Below are 20,008 nucleotides of genomic sequence, written 5' to 3' on the forward strand. Positions count from 1 at the left end.
GTTCATAAGAATGAGGTCCTCCACAAATTTCACAACTCATGACATGTTGTACTTGCATTGCTTGTGTGGTGAGATTAGTTTGCTGCAATTGCTTGGTTAGAGATGCTACTTGAGCGGTCAATAGCGCTATTGGATCAACTTCTAAAACTCCAGCTACTTTCTTATTATCTCGCTTAGTAGGCTAATTATAATTATTCATAGCCATCTCTTCCAACAGCTCGTACGCTTCATTCACACTTTTTCTCATTAACGCCCCTCCTGATGCTGCATCTATTATCGTTCTTGTATTTCCTCCCAAACCATTGTAAAAAGTATGAACTAACAGCCACTTCTCTATTCCATGATGTGGGCATCTCCTTTGCAATTCCTTTAAATCATCCCCATGCCTCATACAAAGACTCCCCATCCATTTGATAGAAGTTGTTAATCTCTCCTTTAATTATGGCTGACTTAGCAGGAGGAAAATATTTACCAAGAAACTTCTTAGCCAAATCTTCCTAAGTAAGTATAGAATTGGCTTGTAACGAATTCAACCAACTCTTAGCTTTGTCCCTTAGTGAAAATAGGAATAGTCTCAATCGTACAGCATCATTACTCACCCCATTCATTTTAAATGTCGCACATAACTCCAAAAAGTTTGTGATATGTAAATTTGGATCCTTATACGGTAACCCCTCCAAATTGTACACAGTTTTGCACCATCTGAATAATTGAGGGTTTGATCTCAAAATTATTAGCCTCAACAGTTGGAGGACGAATGCTTGAATGTATCCCCGTAATAGTAGGGAATACATAATTCCTTAATGGTTGATCAACTTCAGCTGCATTACCCATATTTGCATTATTGTTGACAACATTATTTGTGCTCTCAACCATTGTAAAGTCCAGCCTTTTCTTTATCTTGCAATTCTTTCTACACATTTTCTCAATTTCAAGATCTATTGGTATGATTTCCTTGTTTCTACTTCCTCGCTTATACCAACAATTCCTGAAGCACAATATAGCCTTGATCCAAATAAATATTAAAAAATAAAGAAAATTAAAAATACCAAATTAGAACAAATAACAATGAACTATGATATTGGAATTTAAGTCCCGGTAACGGCGCCAAAAACTTGATCATGACAATATGTATATACGCAAGTGCACACAATCGATTCAAGTAAAGTATCGTTCCCTCGAAGACTATCTTCCATGTACCACTAATTGTTCTTTAAATTTCTATTTGGCAAATAAAATTTTTATTTTTAAATTTAAAAATAACTTTAAACAAAAACAACTAAATAAAATATTTAAATCACTATGAAAAAGGCCTAGGGTGTTAATTTCATCAACTTTTCATTCTACTAATTGTATTAATCAATTCTAGATTTCTTTCTTTCTATTCTAATAGCAAGTTAACATAAATCGATTCTTATTATTTTTCAAGATATAAGATCTCAGCCTATATGCAAGTTTTCTACATCTTTGTGAAAAACTTAAACATATAGAAGGCATTAAGCACAGAAACCTAATTACTACATAAGTCATACAGGTACTTTCGCCCAATATGCAACCTATGTCTATATGATGATAGCATATTCAATTCTCATCTTTCGAATTTTGAATCAAAATCATTAAATCAAGCATATAGTGATCAAGTATTGACTAGCATTAAACACACATTATATAGATTAGAATAGAGAAGAAAAATCAAAAGAACATCATAATTCAATTAGATTGAAATCCAAGTGGCTACATTAAACCCTAGATTAAAATTATTTAGTTCATATCAGACATGACTAAATCAACAAAATAATTATTCAAAAACATAAGATTCATAAACTTGAAGAAGAAGTAAAAATATGAAATTGTAGAATATTTAGCCTAAAAACCACAATTAGTCTCTAAAAACGTAATTAAAAACTGACCTCCTAACTTAATTAAACCCTAAACAAAAATTTATAGTAAAAATTAAAAGAATATGAGTGTTTTTCTTGTGCAAGCCGCGACTTGGCCTTTTCTAGGTCGTGGCCCGTGTCTGTTTTAGGCCTTTTTCTTCTCGTTTAATAGCTTCAGGCGTCGCGACCCACGAATCTCAAGTCGCGGCCTGTGTCTGGATTTCCCCTTAGCTAAGCCTTTGTTTCCCTCTTGAGTCGCGATTTGTAAGCCCAAGTTGCGACATTAATTCTTTCCAGCAAGCATATGCGCCTCTGACTTCACCTTGAGTCGCGGCTCATAAGTCCAAGTCACGACTTTAATTAAAAAAATTCTCAGATTTGATCGTTCAGCTCATCTCTTCATCAAAACACGTCCTTTAAGTATCCTTGGTATCATTTTTAGTCCAATAACTGCCAAAAGCCTCGTTTTCCACCATTTTAGCTTCTTTTTGCATTTTTCTCATGATTCATCATGCCAACCTACAACAAAGACAAACAAAAGCATAATCTTGCACAAAACACACACAAAAACTCAAGATTACCATAAAAACACCTTCTAAAATGACCCTAAAATGAAGTTATCATAAACCTTGAGGAGACACCCTTTCCTCAGCCTCCTCCTCTTCCCTTGCCTCCTCTTCCTCTAGTTGACATTATGAGATTCTAAGGCATCAAAAGAAAATCATAAGGAAGGAAAATTTGCATAATGGTTTGATAGATATTCATGAAAATCATACATTCAAAACCACATCATTTAGAGTTTGCAAGAGGAAAAATATCAAACCATAGCATTCAAAGTGTTCTAAATTCCAAGAATTCAAACAACTCAAAATGTGTTTAATAACCAAAAACATAAATCCTTAGGGTTCAACCAAAAAAATCCCATCTTATTCATAAACGTTTCATGGAACAATCTACGCGATGGACTCTAGTCCTCAACTATGGACTCATCTCATGAGCTATAATCAAAGACGTCCTTTGGGATATGAAAGTAGCCGGGAGCACTCGCCATCACCCTCATCCTAGCGACCACTCATGGTATGGCATGAGTTACCTCCTGACTTGCTAAGGCTCCTTCTGAATCGTGTACTGTCTCCAAATGCTCCTCTTTCTCTCTGTCATTCGTCTTTACCAACACCAGCTCCTCACGACTAAAATCATAATTGTCTATAAGATTGTAGATTCGTAATCCATGGTACTAAAGTCCAGGTCATCTTGAACGATGTTGTGACATGCTCTGTCCAACTGGAGAAGGGCCTCAGAGTACATTGACAGTGTTTCCCTCAACACCCAATATTGCTCTCTGGGCCATAGAAAAGCTCTTCTTTTGTTCATGATCCCTTGAATAAGATCACAAACCACCGTTGTTGTTTTTAACATCGCAATCTTCCAATCGTAGGGATCCTCCTCAAGCTGGACCTTGGGTATTGCGCAACTTTCCTTAAGTATTTGTTTCTTAGTAGTTTCCAAAACGGAAGGCATCTTACTATACTACAGACGAAACTATAAAATTAAATAAAACAGAAACAAGTAATATCACATAAAACAAATACTTACGACACGGTGAGGTGAGATTTTCTCGTCTTTAGCGTGTGTGGGGAGGGTCCTTAGAAACATGGACGACCGTCTCTAATACCATTTGTAAAATGCCCTAATCTAATACTTTGTAAACTTTTACATGCTCAATAACTTATAGAAGAAAGCCACTTAGTATATGAAAATCCCAGTAGGGCCTTGCTGAAACATGCAAGTAGGGCCCAATAGTTTAAAATAAAAAATAACAGTTTTCATGCAACATTTTAAAAATAAATAAAGTTCAAGTCCCACTGATAAGTTCTGAAAAGAAAACAAAACATAACATTGTTCTTTAGAAATTGGTGTTAAGCTGATCGTTTGTTCGCCCATAGGATATCCCCACGCCATGCACACTCTAATGTCGAAACTCCCCACATCACGATGCATGCCAAAGAGAAAACCTATTTGCTATCTGGAAGGGAAAGTAAAGGGGTGAGCTAAAAGCCCAATAAGGAAGTACAAACAACACACAAGTAAACACAACAAACATATTCACGCTCATACTTCGTTATACATCATACTTAACTTTATAATCATATGTCATCATCATAAACATCATTATCATAAACACTATCATCATAAACATCATCATCATAAACATTATCATCATAAGCATTATCATCATATCTTTGTGAACATGGCCCGCTAACTTGTCCATGTCACATCTTGAGGTAAACAGGATCTCTGGTCCTTGAATAACCTCAGCACGTCCGCCATATGAGTTACGTCTTCATATCCTTAGTAACTCGGGTTACGTCTTCATATCCTTAGTAACCCCTTTGTTGTGTCACGTTCAACATGCTAACAACCATTACATATCATACAATATACAGAAATACATGCAATCCAGACATATCAAAGCCAAGGAAAACTTCATGAATTTATTACAATCATCATATCATATCAAAATAGCATTTCATACATGGCACATCATCATATATATCATTTATATTCATACAAGCCAATCTTGTCGTTCATAGCATAACAAATAGAATTCTATCTAACTTCCTTACCTCAAGTCCAAGCAAAGAAAGAATTGGCAAACTTCACAATAAGCCTATAACCATAATCAAATAGCATTATTTAGCATCACATAAGACTTTCTTGTGCCCAACTCATATACCCCATGTGTGCATGGGCCATGCACACATGGTAAAAACTACACATATTTCCAGCCATGCATATTTACACATAAAATCACCAAAAGAATAATGCAAATTATACATAATCTACATGCATGGTTTTTAAGTAAAAATCATATGGTTTAATATTAGACATATTTTTTAACGTAAAAGTGCATTTCCATGCGACATGCATACGTGGGAACGTTGCTAAAAAGTGACGTTAAAAACGATAATTCATACGCGCTTATTTCTATCATTTTCAAAATAAGGATTTAGCGACATACTTTCTTACCATTATTTATCTCATTAAAATCACTAAGTTGATTAAACGTCTTAAAACAATATTTTTATTTCATAAAAATAAATTTATTTAGCCATTTAAAAATATAATAAATCCTTTTATTATTTTTAAATTACATTGAAATAATAAAGGCTTAAATTTATTTAAAATACTTATAATTATCATGTTTCCATATAAAATAACAATCTTATTTAAATTAAAAAAATTGATGTGATAAAAATATAATTTTTAGGTGTGGGAAAAAATACATTTTGCTTGTATTATTTTAAAACTAAATTTTAAGTAGAATAAATTCATATGTGACAATCAAATAATTAATTTTAATTTATTAAACTAAACTTTCAGCCACCATTTAATTTATTTAAAAATCATAAGTAAATTAATCTCAATATTTTTCTTAATTAAGATTAAAGAAAATCATATCCATTAAAATGAACACTCGTGGTTACATTTAAAAATAGCATTTTTAATATTTACATAGTTTAGGTGTTATATTATTTCAACCAACACGCAAACTTTCTTTCATTTAAAAGACTTTTCATATTTTTACCAAAACTTCCAGCAACAATTTAAACCCTCAAAAATCACCATCATAGAATTAAAAACTCATATTTTCCTTATAAAATATATAAAAAAAATTGTAGGTAATTATTTGAGTAAAAGTATCATTTTAATGTATATTAAAATTCCCTTTAATTATTTAAAAACGTCATAACACTTGCAAAATCATTTAAGCATGCAAAAACATGATTTTCATCATATCCTACACCATTTAAACACAAACTTCAGCAAGCCTAACAAGTCAAGAAATTCATCATTTTCATCATGTCTCACAAAATTCATACATTATTCATACATGTTAAATCAACAAAATTTAACACGAACCCTGGCATGTTTCTATCATTCAAATAATCCAAAAGAAAAACAAAATTATCATAGACCCATTTAAAAATCTTACAAATCTATCATGTTTCTAAGATTACAATGACATGAACACATAAAGGTGAACTAACATGCTTGAATGACCACCCCTAGGCCGAAATCCTCATAGCCCAAAATAATCAAATCGTTTCATGTTTTTTTTTATAATATCCATCATCATTTTTAGTAGATGACAAATTAAAACCCTTGCCAATCCTTTTATACATAACCTTTCTTTAACAATTAATAATAATCATACAAACATAAAACATTCAGCCACCAAATAATCCTACAAGATCAACTAGGTTACAATAACATTATCAAAATCATCTACTAATCAAGACAACAACGCCCATCATCAACCTATATTGACCACAAGCCAAAACACCATGAATACCCAAGCCCACGCCTAGGTCAATTCCCTCATGCATCAAAATAATATATATATATCCATCAATCCATGTGACCCAAGAAAGCATAAAAACATTAGGGCTAAAGATCCATTACCTATCTTGATTGTAGAATCAAGAACACAAATTGAAAAACATCAAACTATAACCACCCCTTGATCAAGCGTAGGGTTTCAAATCCCACATGAAGAAACGGTGTAACCAACAACAACAACAAAAGGAAAAACTTTTCAAAACCAAGAATCATAAGAAGAGAGTGTAGAAAACCACAAGTACAAAGAAACATACCCTAGGATTGAACCCTTTTCTTCTTCTTTTTCTCCTCCTTCTTCTCTTTTGATCTCTAGCTCGCCCACTCTCTCTCTCCCTCTCTCACTAGGCCGATGGCTCCAAGGCTCCAAATGGCCTCATCTTTTCTCTCTCCCTTTTTATTCTAACTAAGCCAAAAATAACCTAATGAACATAATGGGTAAGTTTCCTCTTCTTGATATTTTTCTTTTATTTTGATTTTATCTTAATTGGTAGAAAAATCAAGATGACAACCTCCATTCCCTTTATAGCTATTGTCTTCATTTTAATTGCCAAATAAAATAGGATATAATCACTCACTTTCTCACTATGCTTCACACGCCCAAGCCATTTCCTCTTCTTGTTTTATTTTTTTTTCAATTAAATAATAAAATAAATCTAATAAAAGGAAACTATAAAGTGTGTAGAAAATTCTACACAAGTGCACCATGCACATGCACACACTCAATAACTATGGTGCATCACTACCTACTATTCACCTTGGGGCATTCAACCAAAACTCAATTATTCACATATTAAAATAAATAAATAAAAAATTAACAATTAAATTCAGAAAAATTCTACCAAACAATTCTAACAATTAATTTAAAAAAATAAATAAAATAATTCACAACATTTAACAAATAAAGCACAAAATTAAAATAAATAAAAAAATTTGGGGCGCTACACTAGCTGCTGCTAACCCTTCCCTAAAGCTTAAGTTCTCTTCCAAAGATCTCAAGAACAAGGCTTAAATCAAGAAGAACCTTAGTGTCCTAAATGCTTGAAGAAGGTTTCCCCAAAGAAGAGAGAGAGAGAGAGAAGAGAAGAGGTCTGTTATGTGAAATGTAGAGGCTACCAAAGACTTAGCCACTTTATCTACTCAAATGGTCAAAGGACCATTTTTTCCTCACTCCCTCACCTCCTCAAAGTTAAGCCCAAGGGCATTTTAGTCTTTTCCCAAAATTCCTGCCAATCCTCAAATTCTCAACACCATTTCCCACTTTAAGTCCACTAACCCAAAATACTCACCAATTAACTCCCATTACTCAATAAATCCCGATAATTTACCAAAACACCCCTAAGCTCATTCTGAGCTAGGTATTCAACCCCGTTGTGACTCTTCCGCTATTATGCTCAAAAGGATCGACTCTTGCCGAATATCTCAAATATATCCACATAATAATGTGGTCTCACTCTAATAAATGAGTTTTAGGCTCGTTTATAGTATAATTTTTAGGAGGGTTTTCATTAGTTTAGGGTTATTTTATTACAGATTTATGTTTGTTTGTTCAGGTTTCAGGTTTTTAATGCTAAGATGGTGAAAATAGTGGAATAAAGTGAAAGTGGAAGAAAATGGAGTTATTTTGGAGCAAATCGAATCATTCGGGAGCAAGAAGTCCAAGTAATGTTCCTATGAATAGTGCTACAGCACTAGCACAATGGCGCTACAGTGCTAGAAAGACGACTTCAAGGCATTTGTTTCGGTAACTAGCGCTACAACACTATGCAAGTAGCGCTACAGCGCTTGAAAATCCTAAAGAATAGCGCTACGGCGCTATAGACCTAGCGCTATGGCACTGGTTGGATAGTTTTTACGAGGATTTGGCTCTGTTTGAAGCAGTGTAGTGCCCGAACCCTAGTGCTACAGCGCTGTCGACGCAATTTTTGAATTCTAAGCCACTTTTACAAGGGCAAAATGGTCTTTTCACTTGTGGGCATTGGGAAACTATTTAAGTGACATTATTCTGTGAATTTGAGGAGGCTGATTAGTTTTATAAACCCTAGATTTAGAAAAGACTATTGTGATTATTATTTCTAGATTTCTTTTTCTGGTTTATTATTTTCTAGATTTCTTCATCTTAATTCTTTAGGTTATTTTCTACGAACAATTATCTTAATGTTATTGTTATTATGTCTGATACGAACTAAACACTTTTATCTAGGGTTTAATGTAGTCACTTGGATTTCTATTTAATCTATTATGATATTCTATTGATTTTTCTTCTTTATTCTAATCTATATAATGTTTGCTTAATGCTAGTAAATACCTGATCAATATTTCCTTGATTTATGATTTTGATTCAAAATTCAAAGGATGAGAATTGAATATGCTATCATTATATAGACATAGGTTACATATTGGACGAAAGTACATGTATGGCTTGTGTAGTTTTTAGGTTTATTTGCTTAATGTCTGCTCTATGTTTAAGTTTATCACAGAAATGTAGAAAACCTGCATATAGGATGAGATCTTATATATTGAAAAAGAACAGGAACCGATTTATGTTAACCGGCTATTAGAATAGGAAGAAAGAAATATAGAATTGATTAATAAAATTAATAGAATGAAAAGTTGATGAAGTTAATGCCCTAGGTTGTTTTTAATAGTGATTTTCATCTTTTAATTAGTTATTTTTGTTCATAGTTATTTAATGTTTTTTTTTTTTTTTTTTGCCAAGAAAGTTATTTAATGTTTTAAAATTAGATTTATTCATCTAAATTGTGTTTGCCAAATAGAAATTAAATAACAGTTATTGGTGATTGGTTAATAGTCTTTGTGGGAACAATACTCTATTTACCATCTATATTACTTGAATCGATTGCGTAAACTTGCGTACATATTTTCACGATCAAGTTTTTGGCATCGTTGCCGAGGACTTAATATCCAATATCAAAATTAAATTTTTTTTCCTAATTTGGTTTTTATATTTTATACTCATTCGGATTGAGGTTGTTTTATGTTTCAGAAATTATTGCTATATGCAGGGAAGTAGACAAAAGGAACTCATACTGATAGACTTGAAATTGAGAGAGCGTGCAGAAACAACCGAAAGATAAAGAAAAGGCTGGATTTTTCCATGGTTGCAAATCAAGGGAATGCAGTAAATCATGATCCCAATGATGTCGAAGGGGCAGTGGCTACTGAGGCTACTAATCAAGGGGCTAGAAGTTTAAGAGATTATGTACTCCCAACTATTACAGGAGTGCATTCATGCATCAGACCTCCAACAATTGCTGCAAATAATTTTGAGATTAATCCAACGATTCTGCAAATGGTCCAATCTACTGTTTAGTTTGGAGGTTTGCCTACAGAGGACCCAAACTTACACATTGTTAATTTCTTAGAGCTTTGTGCAACCTTTAAGATAAATGGGGTGAGTGATGATGCAATAAGGTTGAGGCTGTTTCCATTTTCACTAAGGGACCGAGCAAAGAGTTGGTTGATTTCCTTACAGGCTTACTCTATTACAACATGGGAGGAGCTTGCTCAAAAGTTCCTTGCAAAATTCTTTCCTCCATCCATGGCTGCACAGTTGAGAGGGGAGATTAATAATTTCTGTCAGATGGAGAGAGAGTCATTGTATGATGCATGGGAAAGATTTAAAGAGTTGTTAATAAAGTGCCCTCATCACGGGATTGAAAAATGGATGTTAGTCCATAATTTTTACAATGGGATAGGCGGTACTACTCGCACTATCATAGATGCAGCAGCATCAGGGGCATTTATGAGCAGAAGTGCCAACGATGCTTATGATCTACTAGAGGAGATGGCCATGAATAATTACCAGTGGCCTATTGAGAGAGAAAATACAAAGAAGGTGTCTGGGATGCTTGAATTAGATGCCATCTCAATGCTAACAGCTCAAGTGGCATCCTTAACGAAACAACTACAACAGAATAACATCATAGTTCAAGCCATGAAATTGCAAAGTGTGTGTGGAATGTGTGGAATGGCGCATCCACCTAACCAGTGTCCTGCAATGGATTTAAATAATTTGCCTATGGAACAAGTACAAGCCATAAGAAATAGCCAAAGGCCAGCCAATAACCCATATCCCGTTATCTACAATCAATGGTGGCAGAATCAACCTAACATGTCTTGGAGAATAATCAAGGAGCACAACCACGATACCCACAAAATCAGCAACCATATCCACCCCATCAATCAATATATGGGCTAAATCGTCGATCGTATTATGATCCTCGCCAAGCAATGCCACAATACCCACCACTGCATCCTCAAGTTAACCCACCAGAAGTACATTCAGACACGTTGAACCAATTTATGATAGAAACTAGGGCATCTGCCAGGAGATTGGAGACTCAAATGGGGCAGTTGGTTACTTTGATGACAAACTGGGCTCAAGGAAACCTACCAAGCACTACTGAGGTAAACCCAAAAGAGCAGTGCAATGCAATATCCTTAAGGAGTGGCGAGGAGTTAAAAGAGCCAAAAGTGGTTGATAAGGAAAAGGAAGTGAGTGGGTCTAATGTTACTGAGAACTTAGAAAAGCAGCCACAAATAAGCATAGATCACCATATAAAGATCCCATATCCTCAGAGGCTTCAAAAGAATAAGCTTGACAATAAGTTTTCTAAATTTTTGGATATCTTTTGAAAGCTACACATCAATATTATGTTTGCTGAGGCACTTGAACAAATGCCAAGTTATGAGAAGTTTATGAAAGAAATTTTGTCAAAGAAAAGGAAGCTAAAGGATTATGAGACAGTGGCACTTACTAAGGAGTGCAGTGCGATACTTCAAAAGAAGCTACCTCTCAAGCTTAAAGATCCTAGTAGTTGCAATATTCCATGTTCTATAAGGAGCTTAGTAAAAACAAAGGCTTTATGTGATTTAGGGGCCAATGTGAATCTAATGCCTCTATCAATCATTCGGAAGTTGAATTTGGGAGAAGCTAGGCCTACTACTGTGTCATTGCAGATGGCAGATAGACCAGTCAACCATCCTCGTGGAGTGATTGAGGATGTATTTGTGAAAGTGGATAAATTCATTTTTCTTGCGGATTTTATTATTCTAGATATGGAGGAAGATGAAAATATTGCAATAATACTTGGAAGGCCATTCTTGGCTACTGGTAGGGCTTTAATCGATGTACAAAAGGGTGAGTTAAGGCTGCGAGTGCAAAAAGATGAGGTAATATTTAATGTTTTTGCAGCAATGGAAATTCCAACTTGTTTTAGAGTTGAAGTGGTAAAACAATGAGAGAACAAGTTGGAAGTCTCTAAGAAAAGATTCATGGTTAAAAGTGGAATGTGAAAAATGTGTCATCGTTTAAAAAGGTTCTTTAGTGAGAGGATTCGAATGTTACATGAGTGGGGTAAAGTTCCACCAATCTATAATAACAAGAAACGAGGGCCAACTCATGACACTATGGCTCTCAAGGATGTGAGGGGAGGACTTGATCCAAGTTGAATATGAAAGAAAACAAGCGTCCGGCTAAATGACGTTAACGACAGCGCATTTGGAAGCATTCAAATCTTTTATTTGCAATTTTTTTTATTATTTTTATTTAAGTTTTGAATTATGAACATTTTAATTTTAGTATTTTGTTTATTTATTTTTATTTGATTTTAATTTCTATTAAATATGAGACTAATTTGAGTTTCAGTGCTACTTCGGGCTCCAGCATAATGAATTATGGGCTAACCCAAAGATCTTTCTTTCCTCATTTTCGATTCACCATCTCCATCCATATCATTTTAAGCAGTCTGATGTGTCAGGTAAGTCTCTTTTCTCATGATTTATGCACTTTAACATTGGGGACAATGTTAGGTTTTAAGTTTGGAGGAGAGATTTATTTTTAGTGTTATGTTATTTGATGCATTTTTCAGTTTGGTTTTCTAGTTAGTTTGCAATGAGTCGTGTTTTAGAGTGTATATTAAGTTGATTATAATTGCCACTTTAATATGATTGACTGGTATGATGTATAATCCAAAGGAAAAGTTGATGTGCTTCTGAAAAAAATCTTTGTGCTTGGTTTGAATACTTTGTTTTTTTCACTGTGATCTGTGATTTAGAGATCTATTGCCCATAAATTGCAAATGTTATAATTGAGTTATTTTATGCATGTTGAATTTGGATTGTGGATTGAAAAAGATTGAAGAAATTCTAGAACTTGGTTGCTTACTATTTGAGATGAAATTTGAAACAATGCACATTTAGGAAAATGATATAGGCAATTTTTGGACTGGTTGTGCCTTTCAAGCTAACCCTATTAAATTGTATCCTTAGTTAGCCATTTTAAGCCTTATAATTATTTTCTTGTTAAGACATTTTTTAGCCTAGCTGAGAATTTGATTACCATTTATTCTTTTGACCCCTACCATGAGCATGAAAATTATTATGTGGGGAGTGAATGTGTAATGAGAAGTTATGTATAATGTGTTATTTAGAAAATTCCTCGTGATTGAGAGAAGTGAAGAGAAAATAAAGAAATAAAGAAAAAAAAATGAAGAAAGAGAGTTGTTTTGTTTAAATTTCTTAATCATTGAAAAGAAAGAAAAAGAAAAAAAGGTAAAACGGGATGAGTGTTTTGTGTGGCTTAAAATGGTTGGGAAAGCTTATTTAGTTGGAATGCTTGTGGTATGATTAAGCTTAAAATGTTTCCTTTTATCTATCTATACCTAAGCCTTCTATTACAACCCCTGTAAAGTCATATTGATTCTTATTTGTGCAATTGTTTAAATTAATGGAGAATAGTAAGTAGTGCAGACATGGAATAACTTGGTTATGTGGTTAGTTGGTGAGAATTTGATGTGTATAAAGTGGTTCAATTATTTTCTTTGCGAGTTATGAGTAAAAGGAGCTTTGGTATTAATAGACTGTAGTGAAGGGTGAAGTATTTTTACTGAAATTCTGGATTAATATTTTAAATGGCATGTCGTTTTCCTAAGAATTATATGTGCATAGCAATTTTGAGTGTTGGAATTGGTTGGTTATGTTAATTTGGTTTGTTTAGGTTTTAGTCTAGTAAGATTCTTTACTCAAGGGTGAGTTAAGGATTAGTTTGGGGGAGTTTGATAAATGAGTTTTAGTCTCGTTTATAGTCTAGTTTTTAGGAGGGTTTTCATTAGTTTAGGGTTATTTTATGGCTGATTTATGTTTGTTTGTTCACTTTTCAGGTTTTTAATGCTAAGATGGTGAAAAAAGTGGAATAAAGTGAAAGTGGAAGAAAATTAAGTTATTTTGAAGAAAATCGAGTCATTCGGGAGCAAAAAGTCCAAGTAATGTTTCCATGAATGGCGCTACAGCGCTAGTACAATGGCACTACAGTGCTAGAAAGACGACTTCAAGGCATTTGTTTTTGTAACTAGCGCTACAACGCCATGCAAGTAGCACTACAGCGCTTGAAAATCCTGAAGAATGGCGCTATGGCACTGGTTGGATAGTTTTTACGAGGATTTGGCTCTGTTTAAAGTGTCGTAGCGCCCGAACCCTAGCGCTACAACACTGTCGACGTGGTTTTTGAATTCTAGGCCACTTTTACAAGGGAAAAATGGTATTTTCACTTGTGGGCATTGGGAAATCATTTAAGTGACATTATTCTGCAAATTTGATGAGGCTGATTAGTTTTTCAAACCCTAGATTTAGAAAAGACTATTGTGATTATTGTTTCTAGATTTCTTTTTCTGGTTTATTATTTTCTAGATTTCTTCTTCATCTTAATTCTTTAGGTTATTTTCTATGAACAATTATCTTAATGTTATTGTTATTATGTCTGATATGAACTAAACACTTTTATCTAGGGTTTAATGTAGTCACTTGGATTTCTATTTCATCTATTATGATATTCTATTGATTTTTCTTCTTTATTCTAATCTATATAATGTTTGTTTAATGCTAGTAAATACCTGATAGATATTTGCTTGATTTATGATTTTGATTCAAAATTCAAAGGATGAGAATTGAATATATTATCATTATATAGACATAGGTTACATATTGGACGAAAGCACATGTATGACTTGTGGAGTTTTAAGGTTTCTATGCTTAATGTCTGCTATATGTTTAAGTTTATCACAAAAATGTAGAAAACATGCATATAGGATGAGATCTTATATATTGAAAAAGAACAGGAACCGATTTATGTTAACCTGCTATTAGAATAGGAAGAAAGAAATTTAGAACTGATTAATAAAATTAATAGAATGAAAAGTTGATGAAGTTAATACCCTAGGTGTTTTTAATAGTGATTTTCATCTTTTAATTAGTTATTTTTGTTCATAGTTATTTAATGTTTTAAAATTAGATTTATTCATCTAAATTGTGTTTGCCAAATAGAAATTAAAGAACAATTGTTGGTAATTGGTTTATAGTCTTTGTAGGAACGATACTCTATTTACCATCTATATTACTTGAATTGATTGCGTGCACTTGCGTATATATTTTCACGATCATACTCATAAAGCATATAATTACACATATACCCTTAGCGGGTCAAAATTACAAAAATGCCCTTTATTAGCAAAAACGAGCCTATAAGCACATTTAATACACTTAAACATGCATAAGTAGTCATATCATAATATAACTCATAAAATTCACATATATAATCATAATTAAATCATATTAACACATAAACATCTAATCATGCCCTCCTGACACAGTAATCGAGGAACTGAGCCTTATTAGCAAATTTGGGACGTTATAGTACTCGTGCTACTTGGGATTTTTACTCCTAAGGTCGAATCCTGACTCCGAGTGCCAGTGACTCGGGACCGAGGGACTTGGTTATTACTTCTCGGGCATAGAATTCACAGAAGGTAACCCTAAGTCCATTATCGCACTATTTTGGGGCGATTAGTGCCAAGGACCTAGAAAGTATTATGCTTAAGTCTTAGGCAACTTAAGTCGTGCCCGAGTACGGATGACTCGAGCTTCCGTTCACATCTCGAGGATTGAGATTTGGTTATTACTCCTCAAGCGCGCCTTGTCCTTAGGAGAATATGCTCAATCCAATCTCGCGTTACTTGGATCTCTTCGCCAGTGGATTTTTCCCAAACCACTTAGCTATGGGGTCTCATGACATTAGGGACGCTTCACTCGTCGACTAGCTTAGCTTCCAAGATCATCGACTTCCTGATTCTATTTTTGCCACCAGATCTCTGACCCCAAACTTTCTATCCTTCACTTTAGAGTTGAAATATCTTACTGCTTTTTGCTGGTAGGACGCTTCTCAAAGCTAATAAGCTTCACGGAGCTCCTCCACAAGGTCTAGGGACTCTCGAAGTAAAGCGTGGTTTGTGGTCGAATCATACACATCTCATCGATGCGTGGAGATTCCTACCTCAACCGGGAGCATGGCCTCATACCCATAATCCATAGAGACTAGCGAGTGGCCAGTGGAGGTCCTGGAAGTGGTGCGGTAACTCCACAATGCTCTAGGGAGCTCCTCGGGCCAAGCGCCTTTCGCCTGTTCAAGGTGGCTTTGAGTATCTTGTTGACTGCTTCCACCTGCCCATTTTCCTGCGGGTGGGCCACGGAGGAAAAGCTCTTCATAACTCTGTTCTACTGATAGAAGTTCGTGAACACCTCACTGTCAAATTGCAGGCCATTGTCGGAGACTATCTTCCTCGGGAGCTCGTAGTGGTAAATGATGTTCTTGATGACGAAGTCCAGTGCCTTCTTGGAAGTGATTGTAGTGAGTGGCTCAGCCTTGACCCACTTTGTGAAGTAGCCAACCGCCACTATTGCATACTTCACTCATCCTTTTCCCATGGGCAATGACCCGATAAGGTCAATACCCCAGACCACAAAGGGCCAAAGACTAATCATCTGGGTGAACTCATATGAAGGAGCTCGATGTATATTGGCGAAGAAATGGCACTTGTCGCACTTCTTGACATAGTCCATCGCTTCTCCGTTCATGGTGGGCCAAAAGTATCCTCGTCTCAAGATCTTCTTGGCGAGGCTTTGCCCCCCCCCCCCCCCCCAGTGTGGTCCCCACAAAAGCCCTCATGCATTCTCGGAGTATCAGATCGGCTTCTTGCTTGGACACACATTGGAGCAAGGACAATGAATATCATCACTTGTACATTCTGATGTCCATGATAACATACAGAGGCGCTTGGTAAAGTAGCTTGCAAGCTGCTTTCTTGTCCTGCGGTAACTCACGAGAGACAAGATATTTCATTGTGGGCTCCATCCAACCATCCTGGGGTTGGACTATGTCCACTTCCTCCAGAGCTAAGATGCTCGGAGCAGCCAAGTAGTCAATGGGAATTACATTGATCAGCTCAATACCTTTGTGGTTGCAAGCTTGGCCAGGGCATCCGCATTAGAGTTTTGTTCATGAGGCACTTGTGGAATGGTGAATTTTTTGAAGCTGTGTAGCATTTTTTGGGTCCTCGCCAAGTAAGCGGCCATTTTTGTCCCTCGGGCCTGGTACTCCCCGAGTTCCTGATTAACTACAAGATGTGAGTCACTAAAAATCTCGAGGCTCTCGGCCTTGAGCTCAAATGCTACTCGAAGACCAGCAATAAGGGCTTCATACTCTGCTTCATTGTTTGAGGCATCTTACCCAAATCTCAAGGCGTTGTGAACACTGTGCCCCTCGGGGGATACCAAAATGAGGCCTACTCCAACACCATTTTCATTCAACAATCCATCTACGTATAGATTCCATGTGGGCCTAACCACTGAGGCATCCCTAGGTCTCTCGTGGTTTCCCGTCCATAGTGTCTACCCCTTTATGGCAGTCCTTGGGTGATAAGTGATGTCAAACTGACTAAGTTTGACCGAGCACTTCAGGAGTCTCCCAGAAGCTATACGTAGATGGATGCGCCTAGAAATGAGGCCTTAACTTCTGAGAAGCTACCATTAGGAAAAAGGTCAGCTTCTCCATGAGCGGGTATCAGGACTCCGCTCCAAGGAGTCTTTTGCTTACATAGTACATGGGGTGTTGTACACGGCCTTCCTCGCATACTAAGGCGGCACTAATGGCACTCTCAGAGACAACCATGCAGAGTAGGAGGGACTCTCCATCTACGGGCTTTAACAAGATAGGTGGGTTTTCCATGTGCGCCTTCAACTGCTAGAACGCCTGCTTACACTCATATGTCCATTCAAACCTCTAACCTCCTCGAAGTATGTTGATGAACAAGATGCACTTGTCAGTTGCCTTGGAAACAAAGCAACGTAGGGCATTTATCCTCCTAGTGAGGCTCTGAACATCCTTATGCTTTCGGGGGATGGCATATCAACTAGGGCTTTGATCTTTTTAGGGTTTGCCTCTATCCCTCAAGCATTGACAATAAAGCCTAGGAATTTCCTGGAGGCAACTCCATAAGTTCACTTCTGGGGATTCAGTTTAATCCTAAACTTGGGAAGTACTGAAAACACTTACACTAGATCCTTTACATGGTCGAGGGTTGTTCTAGACTTGACTATCATGTCATCTACATAAACTTCCATGTTCCGTCCCAAGTATTCCTTGAACATACGGTTCACGAGCCTTTGGTAGGTGGCACCAGCATTATTCAGCCCTAAGGGCATCATTTTATAGCAGTAAACTCCTTTATCAGTTCAGAAGCTGGTGTGTTCTTGATTCGTGACATGCATGGAAATCTGGTTATACACCAAGTACGCGTCCATGAAGGATAAGAGCTCGTACCCGGAGGTGGCGTCGACCATCTTATATATTCGACACCGAGAAACAGTCTTTAGGGCAAGCCTTGTTAAGGTCAGAGAAGTCTATGCAGGTCCTCTAGGTGCCATTTGGCTTGGGCACGTGGATCGGATTGGATACCCACTTGGGGTATTGGGTGTCTCAAATAAATTCATTTGTGAGTAGCCTGTCCACCTTCGCCTTTAAGGCTTCTGCCCTGGTTTGGTCAAACGTTCTTCTCTTCTGCTGAATCGAAGCGACATTTGGATTGACATTCAAGGATTGACATGATATTCGGGTCATTGCCAGTCATGTCGGAGTGAGACCAAGCAAAAATGTCCTGATTTTCTCAGAGAAAGCCCACCAGTTCTTCTCAGACTTCTGCCTTTAGATTCTTCCTGACCTTTGTCTTTATTTCGGGGACGAAGGCATCGATGGCCACTTCCTCAACTTCCTCCATGGGCTCGATTGTTGGGAAAACTTATACAAGATCTTATTTATTTTCATATAAATCATATATTAAATAAATTAATATAAGAAAGCCTAGAACATGTTTCTATAATTGAATTTAAACAGAGATAATGATAAGAACACTTACATTATGTGCAGCGGAATGAATAAGTCCTTCCTTCAATTTCTCAAACCCTTGTATCATTTCTGTCGTAGGGTATCACCAAGAAACTGAATCGATCTTCTAATTTCTTCACGGTCTTCCAAAGTATCCTTAGAATCACCTAAACTAGAGTGGACAATTCTCAACACATAAGATAGATACAGAGAGAAGAAGATAATATAGAGGCTTAGAAAATGATTTTTGCTGTAGAGAGAGTCCAAAACCCTAAAGCATTAAGAATAGATTTTCTGATCATCTGTTCTCAACTCTCACTTAGCATGCCTTTTATAGGCTCAATTAGGTCACTTATTTAATTAAAAAATCAATAAAATAATAAGCAATATCAGCCATTAGGTCGAAATTATCAGGGGCATTAAGCCCGTGAAATTTCTCATGTAGTTATAAGCCCTTTGGACTTAAAATCAAGGTCTGTATTATTTTCTATTGATTAATTAATTAAATAATTATTTAAATTCTTTATCAAATTAATTATTTATAATTTGAACATTAATCTAAACTTATTTATTAATTTAGACATTAGTTTTTCTTAATTAATAAATCTGCCTTAAAATCTTTTTTCTTTTCTAAATTGTATAACTCCATGAAACTATCCAAAATTGACCTGGTCAACTTTTATAATTCTAATTGATAATTAAATCAATTAATTGAGACTATTTAGATGATTTTATCCAAGGTACAGTGGGGATCATGGGCCTATGAAATCAAGCTCCAATAAGTTATTATAAATTTAACAAATAAATTTACTAACTTATTAATTCCTCGTGACTCCACTAAAGACTCGAAATTGCACTCTTGAATTTATAGAACGCTCTATAAGAAATATAGATATGTTATTAGTTATCCATTGTTACAAACATAATTATCACTCAATCCTCTATAGACAATCTACAACGAGATGAGACTAAAATATCATTTTACCCCTCATTGTATTTTATCCTTAAAACACTTGGTTCTTTGTAAATAATATTTCAGTAAACTAATATTAATTACTGAAATGAGATCTCTATCATTTACCACATTGAACCAAACTAAAAGGAAACCATCATTTTACTTCTTCATCAGAAGCTATAGATGTTCATATCTATGATTTACACGCCCACTCAATTATACTACCAAGTTCCCAAGATGTACGTATGAGCCAATTCGTAGGGTAAGCTGGTAACGAACAAGCCAAAGAACTCAAATAATACAATCAGTTAAAATACTAACCACTCAGAATTGAGATTGAATTGACTTATGGTCAACTATATGATATGACTAGAATATATAATAATAGTATGTTTACTTATCCTATCTACTGTCAATATCAGTCCAGTCCGATGTAACAAATACATCTGATCTTATCTACTTTACTAATGTTCTGGAAAGAACATAACACTACAATGTGTAAGTAGATCATATCGTAGATTGGCAAGTCAGTGTAAA

General features: G+C 35.5%; 2 non-coding genes across 2 annotated transcripts; one reads left to right on the forward strand and one right to left on the reverse strand.

Annotated features, from left to right (window-relative positions):
• The first annotated feature begins 335 nt into the window (after positions 1-335).
• Positions 336-443, forward strand: LOC133828238 (small nucleolar RNA R71). The gene has a single exon (XR_009890868.1). It is a non-coding gene; the product is annotated as a small nucleolar RNA R71 (small nucleolar RNA).
• A 9,409-nt stretch (positions 444-9,852) lies between these two features.
• On the reverse strand, positions 9,853-9,956 carry LOC133828319 (small nucleolar RNA R71). Its single transcript, XR_009890945.1, has one exon. It is a non-coding gene; the product is annotated as a small nucleolar RNA R71 (small nucleolar RNA).
• Positions 9,957-20,008: the final 10,052 nt, after the last annotated feature.

This window comes from Humulus lupulus, chromosome 3, assembly GCF_963169125.1.
Source record: "Humulus lupulus chromosome 3, drHumLupu1.1, whole genome shotgun sequence".
Taxonomy (NCBI): Eukaryota; Viridiplantae; Streptophyta; class Magnoliopsida; order Rosales; family Cannabaceae; genus Humulus; species Humulus lupulus.